The 18656-nt window shown below is 37.0% G+C and overlaps 1 protein-coding gene across 4 annotated transcripts in view; it reads left to right on the forward strand.

Moving 5' to 3' along the window:
* The window catches only part of LOC135771790 (uncharacterized), a 407895-nt gene that overhangs the window by 323077 nt on the left and 66162 nt on the right, over positions 1–18656 (forward strand). The gene's annotated exons all lie outside the window — the stretch shown is intronic.

The following is an 18656-nucleotide window of genomic DNA, read 5'->3' on the forward strand; positions in this document are numbered from 1 at the left end:
TTCTTAAAATATATAAACATACAATATCAAGTAGGCAATACGAAAGAACAGACCCTCTGCTTTCAAAGAAAAAAATGTTTCATCCTACCTTCATTAGTTCTCTTGTAATCACCTCTCAAATATGGGTAGGTTTCTTCAAAAACACAACATTTTGAGCAAAAAGATGAGATAATTAAATTTTTGTGAAGGACTTTTAAAAGAGATCAGACGCAGAGCGATCCTCAAAAACATACACAGACATACAGCTGTTTGCCCTATAGGGTGAAACTTCCGGGTTGTATAAGTTGCAGAAAAGTTGTCTTTATCCACAGAAAGAACAAGGATGCTGTTATCTGTGCTGTCTAAATGAGTCTAAATGTGCATGGTCTAATTTTCAGCTACAGGCAGAAAAAGTCAAAATGTTGATATGGTCGATATTGAGTTTTTCCATAAAAATAAGTACATGAAACCCTTGTCTAGAAATCCTAATACTCTAAATTGCAGAAGTGTAAAGTACTTGAGTAATATTACTTGATTACTGTACTTAAGTATTATTTTTGGGGATTTTTATTTTACTTGAGTACAATTAAAAATCAATACTTTTACTTTTCCTTAATTTCATTTATTAAGAAAAAAGTACTTTTTACTCCTTACAATTTTATTTACAGTCAAAAAGTACTTATTTTTTAGCGATGACTTCCTTGTAGTCTCCCTTGCTCTTACCAAACCAATTGAATTCCGCTGATGGCCAGTTTCATTTCAATGTTATTTATTCTGGAGCCTTTGGACCACACTAAGGAATTGGCCAACAACACATGAAGTGTGTTCCCGTTTGACACGTTCCCTGCTATGCAGCCTCTCTATCAAGGCTAAGGCTGCGTCCGAAACCCCATACTGTTCAGTAGGTACTAAATGAGATGAAGTACTTACTTACTGACCTTTAAAACAGTAGGTACTGTATAGAATGAATCCTAAGTAGTATGAATGCGTTTCGGACATACTACATCTGCCATGTTGATACATCACGTGACATACGTCGTCGTCACGTCATGTCATACCAGCGCGAAAACGGCCACATCGCTGCTTTCGCCTTTTTTCTTCGTTGCATAACTCCGCTCCTGGGGCATCATAGGATAGTAAAGGGTCCATCGTATGCACACTTCGGAATCTAACCGGAAGTAGTAGAGAGTGAGAGAACAACGCGTATTCACTATCATACACAATGAGCATAAATATGTTGTTTAATGTTTCTCTGAAGTTTCAAATGAATATGAGGAGTTACAAGATAGAGAGTGAGAGACTGACAGAAACGCGAATGTGTTCAATATGTGTACACAATAACCTTAAACATGTCATTTAATCTGTTTCTCTAAAGTTTAAGCATTAAAAGTGTTGTTTTATTACAGATCATTTAAATGTGCTCGTGTGGTTTGGTCAAAAAGTAAACTTCTGAGTGTTTGTTGAAGTGTTTTTTATTGTAACATGCTGAAAATCATTCTGCCTGTTTAAAAGCAGCATGAGAAACCTTAAAGTCTTTATTTTTATTCCACAATGTTCCACATCTGCTGATAAACATGTATTTAGTATGCATAAAGCAGATGATAGACTTTTTAAACTTGTTCAAATATATAATGCTTAACATCGCTTACTAACTTCTTTCGTGAGAATATCTCCATGTGCCCGGTTGCAGGAAACTCCTTAAGTGAGGGTTTCCCTGAGGGAGAATAAACCCTGAGGTAAGGGATTTATTTAAGAGCGTTGCAACAAAGGTCTTAACTGTCACCCTAACATAAGTGTTTACGTATACTAAGTATTTTACGGTAGTCTCTGCCAAAACACGGCAGCGGAGAAGCAGTTGCTATAGTTACAAAATATCACAGCGTAAACAAATCAACGCAAGCAGCTCAAAAGACGCCGTATTTGTGTACAATGAAACATCGCAAATAACAGACTGTAAAGTGCCGCATGTATAGAACCTGAAAGTAATTCAAACTGGAAACACTTTAGATTGACGGACGATCAAACCGCTATTCTCCTAATAAATGCGCATCACTGTTCTCGAAGGGATTATTTTGAACGTTAGAAATGCACGTTGGTACTTCATTTTCTTAAATAAACATAAAATCAGCCATCGCTTGTGACGTTAAGGGACCTCTTATAGTCCCTTAAGTTTTTAAGGGAAAATGGGACTTAAGGACTTTCTAGCAACGCATACTGTAGCAGACCTTAAGGTAATACTTTAGCATTTAAGGGTAAATACTTACTGACAGCCTTAAGGTTCACTTAAGGGTTTTTCTTGCCACCCATTTTTTATTAAGGGGACCCTTAACCTTATATTTAAGGGATTTCTTAGCTTAAGGACTTTCATGCAACCGGGCACTGATGCTCTGTCATACGGACTACCGGCACATCCGGGAACTTGACTGTAAATTTCGTCACCGCCCCTTTTGGGGGGAAAACAAACCAGACTTCCCATTGACTTCCATACAAAATAGCGGAACAAAAATAGCAACGTTTGTACACAGCCGGCAGGCGTAAATAACTTATGAAATCACTCAGATTAAACATGTGGAGTATTTTATCTGTCCACCCTGCCTGCTATAGAGCGCGAAAGATACATTAACACATTTAATTTGGTCAATATAAAAACATGTCCCTTTCATTCTCACAGCATCATATTTGTGTGGATTATTTAAAAGTGTCTATTATTCAAGCTCTCAGCGAAAGAATGTACGGGTGTGAGGCGTTTGGAAAAATAGGTCCCCAAGTTTACAACGAATGCTAAAACACCTGTTGGAAAGCATCTTTTGCATTTTTGTGTGAGCATATCAGTGAACACCCCTGACCACTCGGTGAGTTTCACGTCTTTGTAAACGAAAGTTTAATGCATTTTAGGAAGGATTGTTCCAGTGCACCATTAAACCCATTGTAGAGGTCTGAGCTGAAACACAAACACGCGAAAATTCTCAGGGCAGCCGAAAATGTCGAAATTTCAGTCAAAACCGTTCTATTTGACCATAAACAATCTGAAAACAGGGCTTTAAGTCTAAAATACCCAACTTGTCCTTTAAGGGGCGTGCACACCAAAGCTTTTCCACCGGTGGACGGCACACGTAACCAAAACCAGTGACACAAGTCGGCAGCACAACTTTCGAGCTAATGAGAAAGAAGCGGGTTTTTTTCACAATTTGTGTTTTTTTTTTTTGCAGAATCCGTTAGTTGAGATCATGAAGAGGCCTCTACATGTTTAAGATAGCAGTATTTGTATATTTAAAAGCGTACATTTAGACATTGATTTCGGCTTGTTTTTCCGCAGATTCTAGCATGCAGTGGGGGCAGGGGCGGATCTAGAAAATTATTTATGGAGTGGCAAGGGGGTGGCATGGGAAATACGAGGGGTGGCAATGAAGTAAGCATCCTTGCATGGTTGTCGTGGATTCAAGAAATTATATACTGTGCACCCTTTGTCTTAATACTAAGTTAATACATACATCTTATCAATATCTAAAAACAATGACTGGTTGAACATAATGCTATAAAGACTGTTATATAAATAAAATAGGTTTGTATAAGTTTATATTAATGTAAAACATATTTGAAAGGCACACATATCTTTCTCTCATAACCCTCTTCTTTAATCCTTTCACTCACTTCATGATGGATTTCTGTCTTTTCACTTCTTTTTAGGTCTTTGCCATCCATTTTTTATGTTTAATTCTTTCATGACTTTATCTACTCCTTTCCCTTCTGCAACATATTTTTCTGTTTTATTTGTACCTTCCACTCCCATAGTATTTGATTTTTCTATTCTTTTTGGTTAAGAAAATGAATATCAGCCTTTCTTTTCATAATATCCTGGAAAATGCAGCATTAAGTTGTTTTTCAAGCTTTCTAAACATACACAACACTGAATAGTTTTGTCTCCTTAATGAAGACAAATCAAAACATTAGGCAATATCATAACGAGTGATTTCATATGCACGTATGGAATATTTTGATTGCTGCAGTAGTTAACAAGACATGACAGGCTAACTCTAGAAAGAACTGTTTATAAGATATTTACTGCCTACACAAACCTGTAGTTCAGTTGTTATAACTACCAAGCAACTACCTCACGCAATATTAAACAATCAACAGTTAAATTTTTGAATTATTCTGATGCAACATTTATCTGGAAAATATGACCGTATTCAGTACTCTGATTTGCTGATGTGATGCTCAACTTAATCACTTAAAGACACTAAAAAGAAACCACAAATTTTTTGCCAGCATGTGATGATGTTAGGTGCTTTATCAGAATTACTTGCTACAAACGTGAAGAGACTCTTTCTTAATGGGCATAAGTTGCACGTTACATACCTTTCACCTCAACGATGAAAAAAGTTACGTTTGTGCTTTTTATACTTTTCTGCTTGCATCCGCTACTTTGTTTTGAGATCGTTGTACTTGCCAAGAACACTGTAAAAAATAAATTGTTGGCTTATTTTTTAGTAACTAGTTCCACAGAAATGTTATGTTCACTCAATTTCTGTCTCCACAGTGTTACCTGAATTATTGTTTTTTAGTTGGCCCAAATTTGACTCAAATATAAAAAAGTATGTTTGCTCAACTAGCTTTATAGTTCATTCAACTAAAATGTTTTAATCAGTTGAATCTTTAAAAACTTACAGCCAAGACTCTGTCAATTAAAATTTAAGTATTTACTCAATGTTTTGTGTTACTTCAATTCATATTTATTATTTGGGAATTTTAAATAAACTTTTTAAAATTATTCATCATTCAGACATGAGAATCCCTCACCTTTCGGCGAAATTCGCCATTTTGTTTAAAATCCAACATGTATACCAACATGCTTCATCCAACATGTATACCAGACATTAGGTTGAGTTCGTGCTGCGCTGCAAAAACCGACAGGCAAGCAGGTGACATCAAAGTATCATGAGAGTGAACCGAGAAGTCATAAGGAAGTCTGCTTTCGAACGGCTCTCGAGCTACTGTGATGTCATCCGCATTTCTGTGTTCAACTTCTTCGTCATACACGCTTGTTGAAGATGCGTAGAGCGACTGCCTTCGGGACGTAAAGTCAACACAAAACGCTGTAAAACTATCATTGTAGAATGCTAATGCGTCAATCAATTAAAACAACACATCTACACAGACTGACACTGCATAGTGACCTGAAAGATTTTTTGTTGGAATGGATTGGAACGAATTATGGACATACTCATCGCTTGTAAGTCACATTGGTTTACTAGTCTACGGCTGTAAGTACTTAAATGTAAATATGGTGAAACTGCTAAATATTGCATGAAATGCTGTAATAAGAACATACTGACATACTGTTACTAATACTGTTAATAAGAACGTTTATCGTTTACTGTAACATTTAAGCGATTTTAGACTATTTGAGCGTCAAAGATGCTAAAGTGAACTGTTTTCAGTGCGCATACGCGCACAAACTCCAAAGCCCACGCACTGAAACGGGCGTTTCAAAAATCACGCAAACACATAATCTTTTTGGGCTTGACAGGAGATATATGCACAAACTATATACCACAGTCTCTGCAAGTATTCTCATAAAAACAGTCGTTTATTTTACGTGAGCAGTTGATCATATGTGTCAGTGTATAGATCAGCGCTTCTCCACCGGTGTTAAAGGGACAGTTCCTCTTATAAGAATGCTTATGTTTGTGTCACTACGTTAATCAAACTACAGAAGACAAAAGGAAAATCACCTTTATAGCTTTAAAAAGATCAATTATATTTAATTTATAGAATGAAAACAGTGTTATGTTCATTTGATACTGTTTCTCTACCTAATCAATACTGTTAGATCTTACTTTATTTGTAACTTTGTTCTTTTCTATTTTATATGCTTGTAATTTCTTGATTTTTTCTTATTTTATTTTCCCACATCACTTTTTGCTTATCTGAAAATTATTCAACCCATGACTCAAAAATCATAATGTAATTCATTTAACCAGTACTATGTTGAAAAATTAATTCATTTTAAATTATATGTAGGCATTCAGGTCCACCCTATTCCAAGGCCACCTTAAAACTGTATGGCCTTACGACTGATGGTCAGATTATGGCAAAATAAAATTATTGCAGATGTAAAAATAGTAAGGGAATGATACTTGTTACAGCTTTCAACATTTATCAATCCATTTAATTTAACATGGTTTCGGTTTACTAGTCAAATGTTTACATTTTAAATTTGAAATCTAAATTGTCGGTCAGAATGAAATAATTGAAATAATGGTCATAATGTATTTTTTGCGTATGTTATGGTGTGCATTTTGTTTCGGCGCACGTGGAGGGATGTTGAGTTCCTTCCTTCTTTTTTGTCCTTGGCCAATCACATGCCTGAAGAATAAATAAGTTAAGTCACAGCATGTTCCCTAATGAGGCCTAATATTTATTCTGGGGTGGTCCTCCCACCTCGCGGCCCCATCAGAGGCCACATCGCCTCTCGAGCACCCTTTTTCACCCCTGACCCGTTTTCATGCCTGATCATTATTTATGCTGGTGTTGTTAACAAAATAATTAACTTCAGTCACATAAAAACAAAAGCTTTATTCACTTATCATACAGACTGAAGATACAGAATTAAGTCTTCTCTAAATAGAGGGCATAAAACAGTCCAAAAGCACTCCAAAGTCACTTAGAACATCTGCAGGGCCATTTAGGAGAACTTCTTTCGCCATGTAACCCTCTGGTCTGCCTCTCACATCATCACCGCTCTGGTTTGATAAACAGAGGAATATAAATACACACACACATACATAAATACATGTTTAATATAATAAAGCTTGACGGTGAAAGACTTTATACCCTAAAATTGCCAAATTTCCCTCAGACATCACACGTAATTGAATTAAACACTATTGGACGGTTTTCTCGGACAGGACTTATCACTGACTAAAATACTGACATCTCTAAACATATGAGTGCTATTGTTTTGTCTCAAAATGCACGCCAGTATTGTATTTTATAAGGTTTGTTTGTAAAAATGTCCCATTTATAATTAAGACCGAGCCCTAAACCCTGTCCGGTAAACCAACCCTATATACAGGTTATTTTAACTAAAATACCTCCACTTTACCTCAGACACATCTTTACAAAAACGTCGAGTATTTGCGTCTTTGCCAATTAATATAGTTTAAAATTAACATTTATTTACAACCACTTACCTGACGTGAACTTGAGGAAACGGCTGATGACTTGTGTTGTTGTGTGGCTGTTATGTGCGGATTGATCTCAAATGAAATGACCTGTGATCCAGATCTTCCGAGTTAAGACATTTTAAATTCGAAACACACACACATACATACACACACACGCGAGCGGGTCGCGCGCGCCAACACACGGGTATATTTAGAAGTTTTATTTAAGATTGTTATATTGGGACTATTTCTCCACCCGCTCCTTCAGCTCTAAAGTTCAAATTCGCAGGCAGCCCGGTTATAACAAATGTGAAATATATGAAACATCACTCAACAGCAATACCAATTAAGCGCAATCCTAAAATATGATTTAAAACAACCCTTTCATTTTTAAGTATAAGGAATTAAAATCAATTAAATAACATGTTTAAACGCCACAGAGATATCAGAGCCAGCAGTCGATTTCTGAGGGGCTTGCCGAGGCGAGGCTGCGCTGGGCGGGGTGTGAGCGCTTAAGCGCCGGTGATTCTCTGGAGCTCAAATGGAGCTCATCTCCACCCGAAAGTGTCCGGGCACATTTTTAAATAGACGCTATTATTAACCGACCGCATATTTAAATTGTAAGCACATACATTCACGCCTGAACAACTCTTACGATTACATTTTGTGACCAAATAAGAGTAATATTATGAGCATTTTGTTGGAAACATAGCTGTCATAAGTCCACATATTTACCAGATTTGTTTTAATTAGTTCAGTCAACACTAGCCATTCTAAAAGTTGACTGAATTTGAAAATAACCATTCATTTAATGTTTTAAACAAAGATTTATGTAGACTTAAAATAATATGTCTTCAAAAACTAAGCCCAAACAAAAAAATTGGTTTGACTTATATATTTTTGCACATCCAACATTTCATTAATTGGATTTTTTACAGTGAAGAGCCTACGCGGGTATATATTATATATATTAGGATACCAGTGCTGGGGTGGCATATGGGGTGGCAATGCTTTTATTTAGGGTGGCAAATGTTGGTTTTTGTTATTGTCCATGCCGTCCAAGGGAATAGCGTGGCTACTTAACTTCTTGAAAAGCACCCCTACTGTAGCCCAAACCATGAAAATACCTACTTTCACTAAAATGGTTGTTTTTACTAAAAAAAAAAACTCAGTTAGGAGTCCTCATCATTTCATGTTCCAGAATAGTCTGCTAATCTCCGATATAATGTCATCGTTATATGATGAAAAATTTCCTGCAACACGAAAAAACGTTTCATCCAACAAGCATCTATTCTGTAGCAAACAAAAATGCTGAAAGCCACTAAAGATAGTGCTGGACCAAAACAAACACGCCTCTATGTGAAGCAACCCGGCAAGGGCGCGATTAACCAATTGGTTTACTTGGGCTCAGTCACGGAAGGCTATAGTTTGAGCGCAATTGGTTAATTGTTAGGGGTGGGCAAAAAAATCGATTCTTAGATGAATTGCGATTTGGACGTGGGCCGATTCTGAATCGATTCACAAATGTCAAGAATCGATTCTTAAATGTTAGTTTACAAAATAACGTCACGTTATCAGAACCAAAAGGCGGAACTCAACTGGGGGAGCGGTGATGCACACGGACAACTTAAGAGAGCGCGCCCTGCAGGAGCGCATAGCCGAGCTTACAAGAGCAGAAGAGAAAGAACACGTTAAATGCTTGTAGGACTATACTGCATATATCTCTACATTGAATTTAGGGCTGTCACCATTAATCTATTCTTTTTGAGGAGTTTTAAAAAAAATCCTTGCGTACATGTCGAGTACTCCTTAAAATAGCGGAGATGCGGTTTAGTGAAACTAACAGTATTAGAAGCATACAAATCAGCGCTACGCTGCCTCTCTCTCCCTCTCGTTTGCTCGCTCACACACTCCGTGCGTGTGAATCAGGAACTGCGTGAGGCAAGAATGCGCATCCATGTGAATTTTGGAAGTTAAAGACGACTGAGCTGCAGTGGCATGGCAAAACACATTTGAGAAGAAAGGCGCAGCAACTCAAAAAGACCTGCATGTTTCACAATTACTCCAAAAGACCATAATGACAATTTTGCGCGTGGAGCAGCAGTTGTGCGATCTACCGGCATTGCCTTTGCGATCGACGTATTGTAACGTTACACCCCTGCCCTAAACCATCCGCAGACTGTTTAGATATAACATGAAAATACTTCTGTAAAAATATGCACATAGTTTGTTATTCAGTCGCTGGGTGCGCTGCATTATATAAATACAGTAATACTGCCAATCACTGTGTATAATGATGATGATTAGACGCTTAACGTTCGTGGAAGTTAATGCCGGTTAACATATAGAATTAATATGTCACGTTAAATTAATATTTTTACTGGTTTTAATGTCTTACAACAGAAACAACACATGTATGTATATAAGAATGACATTATTTATCCCTAGTTGCATTAAAGTACAGTATATGACAGTTCAGAGACTAGCAAAAGCGCAAACATTAACCTGGCTTTGAAAGCAAATGCGACGTAATGACGTCACAGATATGCAAATGAGTACGTCAAGAATCGATTCTGAATCGAATCGGGACCCTAAGAATCGATTCTAAAATCGATTCATGATGGTCCAAGCGATTCCCACCCCTATTAATTGTGTCAAGTGACTCCACCCAACAGTACTAAAAATGTTATAGCCAGATATGATGATGCTACTGCAACACGCATCAAGACAGATGATTGATCTATTTATCAAGCCAATGTGCAAACTGGCGCAAATTAAAGTGAAAATAAGTCGTAGATGCTTAAAGGACAAGTTCGGTATTTTAGACTTAAAGCCCTGTTTTCAGATTGTTTATGGTCAAATAGAATGGTTTTGACTGAAATTTCGACATTTTCGGTTGCCCTGAGAATTTTCGCGTGTTTGTGTTTCAGCTCAGACCTCTACAATGGGTTTAATGGTGCACTGGAACAATCCTTCCTAAAATGCATTAAACTTTCGTTTACAAAGACGTGAAACTCACCGAGTGGTCAGGGGTGTTCACTGGTATGCTCACACAAAAATCGCTCCAAAAGATGCATTCCAACAGGTTTTATCGTAGTTTTTACCAACTCCATTGACTGTATTAGACGTCCTGTGAGGTACGGTATTACTCCGCGCCGGGAACTTTGTTTCTATTCTTGCAATTGGCAAAGGCGGATTAGCGCCACCACCTGGGCTGGAGTGTTTATTATTCAAGCTCTAAGCGGAAGAATGTACGGGTGTGAGGCGTTTGGGGAAATATTTCCACAAGTTAACAACGAATGCTAAAACAGCTGTTGGAAAGCATCTTTTGCAGCGATTTTTGTGTGAGCATATCAGTGAACACCCCTGACCACTCGGTGAGTTTCACGTCTTTGTAAACGAAAGTTTAATGCATTTTAGGAAGGATTGTTCCAGTGCACCATTAAACCCATTGTAGAGGTCTGAGCTGAAACACAAACACGCGAAAATTCTCAGGGCAGCCGAAAATGTCGAAATTTCAGTCAAAACCATTCTATTTGACCATAAACAATCTGAAAACAGGGCTTTAAGTCTAAAATACCGAACTTGTCCTTTAACACACAATCATATTCATTAATAGTAAAGAAATGAAATGATTTTAGGCTACCAGTGCTGCTGTCACTTTCTCCGAACACTGATTTTAAAAATAAGCTTATGATCAATAAAATGCAGCTTATATCTGTTGCTTTTGGTGACGTGAACTCTGGCCTACATTAAATCTGCATATTGCGCCGGAATAGAAGATCCAATTTATATCAGTTTTGTGGAAAACAAACTTATGTTACTCAACTAAAGGGAATCGTTTTAACACTCTCGCGGGCGCCGCAAACTCTTTATTTTTCAATCACTCCGCAAAGAGACTGATTTTGGACATACTAGTGTTGTTTTTGGCAGCCTGTTTTAGTTTTAGTCTAGTCTTTGTGTGAAGCTGGCATTTTAGTTTTTATTAGTTTTAGACACGTTCATACTCTTTTAGTCTAGTCAAGTTTTAGTCGACTAAAAGTCTGGGCATTTTAGTCTTATTTTAGTCAGACTTATCCATGACTATTTTTGTCCAGTTTTAGTCGACGAAAACTGATGACATTTTAGTCTAGTTTTAGTCAGTGAAATTGTATTTTAGTCTCTTTTTAGTAATGCAATTCTATTTAACCCATATAATATAATGACCTAGTAGTAATATAGACAAAACAATTTATTTTTTTAGCCAAACCCATTTTAAACAAAAGTTATATTATTGTTACCTTATAGACTCAAGAATACATCCATTCCAGACATGGAAGATGCTCTGATTTGAATAGATATTTATTTTACTATCCTCTAAGTGAGTGACTTGACTGTTCGTAAGAGTCTACATAAAAGTCTACATAATCAAAACAAAAGTAGTCTAAGCAAACACACACACACACAAGCACAAACTACAATCATACAAATATTCAATTATATATTATAGTTTATAATTCTGCATCTGTACCAGTGTAGCTAATGGACTTTGGCTTAATCTAATCCTAAATGTCAGTATAAATCCAAGCAATTTTGGAGAATTACTAAATGCTTTTCTTGTAAGTAAATTAAAAGTCAGCTTAAAAGGAATATTCCATTTCTTAAAAGAAAAATCCAGATAATTTACTCACCACCATGTCATCCAAAATGTTGATGTCTTTCTTTGTTCAGTCGAGAAGAAATTGTGTTTTTTTGAGGAAAACATTGCAGGATTTTTCTCATTTTAATGGACTTTTATAGACACCAACAATTAACACTTAACACTTAACTCAACACGTAACAGTTTTTGTCAACGGAGTTTCAAAGGACTCTAAATGATCCCAAACGAGGCATAAGGGTCTTATCTAGCAAAACGATTGTCATTTTTGACAATAAAAATAACAAATATACACTTTTAAAGCACAACTTCTCGTCTAGATTCGGTCCAGCGCGACCTAACGTAAATGCGTAGTGACGTAGGGAGGTCACGTTTTACATATATAAAACGCACATTTGCGGACCATTGTAAACAATAAACTCACACAAAGACATTAATTAGTATCAGTTGACATACAACAACATAGGAACGGTCCTCTTTCTCCACACTTGTAAACACTGGGGCGTAGTTTCGCGTTCGTCCTCTGTGACCTCTTGACGTCATGACGTTTTGCGCGAGGTCACGCTGACGCTTTCAGGACCGGAGGAAGACGTGAAATTGTGCTTTAAAAGTGTATATTTTTTATTTTTCTTGTCAAAAATGACAATTGTTCGGATATTCTGTAGAATTTTATAAGTTTTTTTGGGTGCAAATCGAGCCACTTTTCATGCCCATGATCACTGATTTTTTTGAAAATGGCGTTCTTCCTGACACTATGAGAACAGCAATAATATCTTTAATACATAAGAAGGACAAGGATGCCTCTGAATGCTCATCATTTCGGCCAATTTCATTACTTCCAGTTGACTTTAAGATATTATCAAAATTAATTGCACGTAGGCTGGAAGACCTGTTGCCCCAGATTATTAATCCTGATCAATCCGGTTTTGTGAAGGCACGCTATGCATCTGATAATATCCGGAGGCTATTAAATGTAATCGACCACTCCACCCTACACAACAGAAAAGCCCTACTACTCTCACTCGACGCAGAAAAAGCGTTTGATAGGGTGGAGTGGCCATATTTGTTTGCCGTTCTGAAGAAGTTCAATCTTGGTGAAAAATGCATTGGATGGATCAGAAGTATGTATAGTAACCCACAAGCCCAAATTTGCATAAATGGTACCCTCACTGAAAAATTTGATTTGTTTAGAGGCTGCCGACAGGGATGCCCTCTATCTCCGTTCTTATTTAACTTTGCAATCGAACCACTTGCAGAAGCCATACGTGCTGATGATGAGATTGCGGGCATCAACATCGGGAAAACACAGAATAAAATTTCACTATATGCGGATGATATAATCCTATACTTAACCAGCCCCGAGCAATCAATCCCAGCCGTAGTAGACCTCCTTACTAAATTTGGAACAATATCAGGCTATAAAATCAATATGACAAAATCCAATGCTCTATTACTTAATTCGTCAGTTTCTAATAGACTCAGAACAATCTCACCTTTCACCTGGGCCCAAAGCAGCTTTAGGTATCTTGGGGTGAATGTGGCTCCGAAACTCAAAGATCTTTACCTCATAAATTACATTCCATTGCTTACAAAGATTAAGGAGGAACTAGAACATTGGAAAATGCTCCCAATCTCGTTTCTTGGACGAATTAATGTAATTAAAATGAATGTTCTTCCCCGCTTCAGCTACTTATTTCAGTCACTGCCCTGCTATTTGGATAAAACATTCTTTAAATCTGTAAACAAAATGTTAACCTCTTTCATCTGGAAAAACTCTTTACCAAGAATAGCTTTTAAAACTTTAACTAAATCTAGAGAGAAAGGGGGACTGGCGTTACCAGATTTACAGATGTACTACTGGGCCGCCCAGACAAAGGGCCTGATTAGTTGGGTGCAAAGACGTGATAATGCACATTGGATAGACATAGAAGAAGAACTTTGTACTCCTATTTCTATAAACTTGCTACCATTTATTAACAACATAAAAGCAATGCATCATATAACAAAAACATATGTAGTTTACAATACTCTTCGGGTTTGGCAAGATGTAAATAAGTTCTGTGGAAACTTTGGCAAAATCTCCAGGCTCTCCCCTCTATCTTTAAATCCAGATCTGCCACCATCTATTGGTGGTTCCCTGTTAGCGAAGTGGAAAGGAAGGGGTGTACATCAATTCCAACAATTATTTGATGGGGACACACTAAAGTCATTTGAAGTTCTAATGTTAGAATACGAAATTCGGAAACAGGACTTTTATAAATACCTACAAATCCGCCATTTAATAAATACCCTAAAAGGGGAGAAACGTTTGTCCTTAGGGCTAACAAATCTTGAGGAGATTCTGGTAAAATCAACATCATTAAAAGGAAAAATCTCTGAAATTTATAGTGCTTTGTTGGACCACTGCAGTTCTTCCTTGACCTCACTTAAGAACATATGGCAGAAGGATATGGGGCGTACTTTTGATGAAGATCAGTGGGACACGATATGCCAGAATGTTTTTTCCTCACTGTCCTGTAATAAGATAATCGAACAAAATTACAAATTCATGCACAGGATGTACCTTACTCCACTCCGATTAAGTAAAATGTTTCCTAACTCTTCCCCCAGATGTCATCGTTGTAAAACGTGTAAAGGTTCAAATATGCATGTTTTTTGGGAATGCAGGAAATTAAAACATTTCTGGAAGGCGGTACATGATCTAACTGTTAAGATTGTGGAAACCCCCCTGGACATTGCACCAACACTGTACCTATTTGGTACGGAATTGGACAAGACACTGGATACCACATGCAGGAAAAGGATTATCATAATTTCCTATATAGCAAAGAAATGCATTCTGCTCAATTGGAACCAACAAAGACCCCCATCATTTAAACTGTTCAAACGAATCCTAAATGAAACTTTAAGACTGGAACAACGCACATACACCCTAAAAAATAAGGGAGACGCCTTCCGAAGGATATGGGAACCGCTTATGGACCTCTGACGCTACCATGTCATAACAGGGTTTGGCATGTTTACATAACTTGTAATGAATCGTGATTTGTGACCATGGACTGACTTGATTTAATTTGCTTTATATATTTTTTTGTTTTGTTTTGTTTTTGTTTATTACTATTATTTATTCATTTTTATTTCTTGTAATTGTATTCCTTTTATTTCTGTCTGTTATGTTAACAAAATGTTAAAAATCAATAAAAAGATAATTGAAAAAAAAAAAAAAAAATGACAATTGTTTCGCTAGATAAGACCCTTATGCCTCGTTTGAGATCGTTTATAGTCCTTTAAAACTCCGTTGAAAAAAACTGTTAAGTGTTGAGTTAAGTATTAAATGTTGGGCTCTATTAAAGTCCATTAAAATGAGAAAAATCCTGCAATGTTTTCCTCAAAAAACATAATTATTTCTCGACTGAACAAAGAAAGACATCAACATTTTGGATGACATAGTGGTGAGTGAATTATCTGGATTTTTCTTTTAAGAAAATGGAATATTCCTTTGAGAAAACAGCAGTTGTCTATTAAGAAAAGCAAAGTTGTATGGTTATGTTCTCAATAGTAAGCTACAGGTGTCTGATTGATTTAATACTCAAGTATTCAGCTAAGTACGTTTTGTTCATTTAAATAATAAATAAGTGTAGTTATTAAGCATATACAAAACAACGAATGTCTTTAGCATAGATATCTTTACAATGTTTCAAAACGCAACGCAGCACAATGTCATTTTAACAACTGTTACATGATATAAATTCGTACATTGTTATACTGGTGGTGTCAGCAATCAAAGCTATAGATTTTAACAGGCTTGTTGAACTGACCTGAAAGTGATGCACGGGATTTATTTTGGACTTTTTTTTACATTTGGAGCCAGAATGCTGCCTCTTCCCGGTCGGAATCCCCGCGCGGCTACAACTTTTCTCATGTAGTGGAAGCGTTTTGTGCAGCATTTAGTGGAAATGTGTTTATCTTCAACAGCGACTGCCATGAAGAGTCGTGTCCGTAAAAGGGAGAGGATCTTAGGTGCACGAGCAAGGCGTGTGGAACAACTCCGCTTGACCTCTGTAACCGCCCCCGTTTCTCCACTTTCAGCACGTCTCGTACTGAAAAGGAACACTCGTGGTTGCCGCGTACACTGTTTGAAATGCCCATTAATGTGCAAACGGAGGCGTATGATATCAAAGCATCGCGAGAGCAGACTGCTCCGCATGCTTTCTACTCACTCTCGCTGTACTTTCATGTTTTGATTGATCTACGCAGCGCCAACAACCAGAGGTGGGTAGTAACGAATTACATTTACTTCGTTACATGTACTTGAGTAAATTTTTTGGGTAACTAGTACTTTTAGAGTAAATTTAATGATGGGTACTTTTTACTCTTACTCAAGTACATTTCTAGTGAAAAAACTGTACTTTTACTTCGCTACATTCGGCGGCGTTACTGCGCTACTTTCAAATGGTAATAATTAATGAATATATATTTTTAAAAAAGTTTATAGGGCGTGTTCGAAAGTTTCGCGAGACAGGCTGCGTCACCCTGTAGCGCGCGCGACCGCGCGGTCACCCTTTAGCGCGCGTGACCGCGTGTAGATGACAGGAGAAGCAGATGAGGGCGCGTGTGTGCATTGTTGTGCGAGATATCGGAGGCAGATCATGCATGGCGGCTTCAAGTTCGGTCTATGTTTTCACTCCAAGAGGTCAAAAAGAATAGTTTCATGATGCGATGCATGCTTTGTTCAATGAACGAGCTGACATCTCAGCTTACAGGAATTCAAGATCCAACCTGAAGTAAGTGTCACAGTATTGTCTATTTGAACACTATTAATGGTCATTTCACACACTGTCCGAGTTTTTTTGCCATATGCACTCTTGTGCAAGCGATGACAAAACCTAGTGTAAGTTAAACCATACAAACAGCACGTTCATCTGCACATTTCCGTGTAATTTCCCCACTGAACACCAAAATGTAAGGACGTCTTGCATTTGTACACAAATCCTGACACCTAACTAATGTGCAGAAAATACATTCAAATAAACGGGATTGTATTTTATTTAAATCCTTCTAAAAGCATGAATGAATAAAAATAAAATAATAGTTTGATTTTAAAGAAATATTATTTTAATATATATATAATATATATTATATATTATAATAAATGTAGAGTTGATTTGCTCGTGTTTATGTTCAGTAATTGCACTTTAATGGCAATGAAAATAACCTATTCATATAAAAACATGATAACAAACAGACACACATGTCCTTTTTTGTTTACTGTTTGCATGTTTAAAGGCAGATGCTGACAAGTTTTTGTTGTGAACATGAAAATAAATGCAGAGTTAACCGTCAGAAAACATCTGTGTGTGTTTGAGATTTTTTCTCAAATGACACGTTATGTGATGTTAATGTCCCATTGCAGGACTGAGAAAGGCTGCTTTACTTGTATATAAGCAGAACAATGAGACTTTTAAGGAGAGGTTTGTGAAAACCCTCCAAGTAGTCTGAAATTCAGTGCTTTTGCGCTACTTCTTTATCAGATCGGAAGTAACGAGTAACTAACTACTTGAGTAGTTTTTTCATCTAATACTTTTTTACTCTTACTCAAGTAAATAATTAGATTGATACTTTTACTTTTACTTGAGTACATTTTTGTATAAGTACTTGTACTTTTACTTGAGTACAGATTTTGGGTACTCTACCCACCTCTGCCAACAACACACGTGATCAACTGAAAGATGAAATAACGTTATAACATTTTGTCTCGTCTCGTTTTGGTCAACGAAAATGAAGAGACATTTTAGCTTAGTTTTTATTTTGTAAACCACTTTTAGTCTCGTTTTATTTGTCAACAATATTGCATTATACATTTTATTATAGTCATCGTCACATGACCAGCATTTTCGTTGCGTCTCGTCTCGTTTTCGTCACGTGAAAAAGGTTCGTTGACGACTATATTTCGTCATACTTTTCGTTGATGAAAGCAACACTAGGACATACAGATATGATTTATACATCATTTAAAACGTTAAACGGTAAAACGTTTTTTTCAGTCCATTCCCAATAAAAACAGAATGTTGTGCTTTTCGCAAAATTAAAAAAATAAACATGATGCACGTTTTGTTCTCTCCCTCAGTGAAGTCCTTTCAGAAACGCGTCAGAAAAATTAGCTGTAACTTAAAGAATACTTGTCATAGAAACAAAAGATAAATGTCTGCATAATGCTTGGAATGTCTGCTTTTTACTGATGTAAGTGAAATCGAAAACAAATAATGTAATTCGTTGTTAACTGTATAAGAAGAGGGATATGTACCTTCTTTCTCCTGTTACTGCATTATCTATAATGAGCCACGCCCCGTTCTATTGAAGAGAAGAGCAGAGATCATCCATATTCATTAGTCAACCCCGCAGTCAATGGACACTCCGTCTCTGCAGCCATTCAGTCTCTGCAGCCATTCAGTGCTGTGTTGAGTTTTAATCCGAGTGCTGGAAGCATGACATCTACTTGTTTACTTGCGAATGTAACTAAAGTTATCTCCATACAGACGCGAGTGTGTGTGCTTCGTCAGTGTGACACGATCGATGTCCAAACGCACACACAAACACACAATGCCTCATATTTGAAGCGCTTTGTGGTATTCTTATAAAAGATGCGATTGCAAACATCACATCTACTTACTCTTGCCTGTAAATAAAAGTTACCTCTGTTTTCTTTGTGCTTCCGTCAGACGCGATCGACGGCAAAACACACACACACACACACACACACACACACACACACACACACACACACACACACACACACACACACACACACAATGCCTCATACAGGGTTCCCACAGGTCCTTGAAATCCTTGAAAGTTTGTGAATCTGGGGAGAA

The sequence above is a fragment of the Paramisgurnus dabryanus genome, chromosome 8, assembly GCF_030506205.2.
Source record: "Paramisgurnus dabryanus chromosome 8, PD_genome_1.1, whole genome shotgun sequence".
NCBI classification, from domain to species: Eukaryota; Metazoa; Chordata; class Actinopteri; order Cypriniformes; family Cobitidae; genus Paramisgurnus; species Paramisgurnus dabryanus.